The sequence below is a fragment of the Penaeus monodon genome, chromosome 23 (genome assembly GCF_015228065.2).
Source record: "Penaeus monodon isolate SGIC_2016 chromosome 23, NSTDA_Pmon_1, whole genome shotgun sequence".
Taxonomy (NCBI): Eukaryota; Metazoa; Arthropoda; class Malacostraca; order Decapoda; family Penaeidae; genus Penaeus; species Penaeus monodon.
Genome location: NC_051408.1, coordinates 10,418,013 through 10,418,474, shown reverse-complemented (window position 1 = coordinate 10,418,474; position 462 = coordinate 10,418,013).

The window sequence follows — 462 nt, the reverse complement described above, 5'->3', positions numbered from 1 at the left end:
TTTTACAAAATAGCTTTTAAGACCAGTACCTGTAAAGGCAAAAAGCATTTTTAAGTCCACACATAAAAAGAAAATGCGAGAAAAAAAATTACATTTGTTTTGTTTTTGTTAAACCAGCCATCCTGCATGTTATAGATGCGTAGTCTCGATACAAGTATTAATGGCTCCAGGCTGTCAAGAGGTGCTTAAAAAATAAATTTTTCAACAACAACAACATAGCTAATGAAGTCTTTACAAGCAACCTTAAAACACTAAATGACTTTGACCCAACCTGGGAATAACAACTTACCCGAACGCATGCTAATTGGAGATTTATTGCCTCGTGGCAGCTGGAATTCCAAATTACTTGTTGTAGGGGACAGGAGAGCGCTCTCGAAATCCAATTTTGATTTGGTTGGAATTGGGTGTCCTCTGGCGGAATTCGTTTTTTTAAGGTTTACGGTTGATTTATCCTGATTTGAG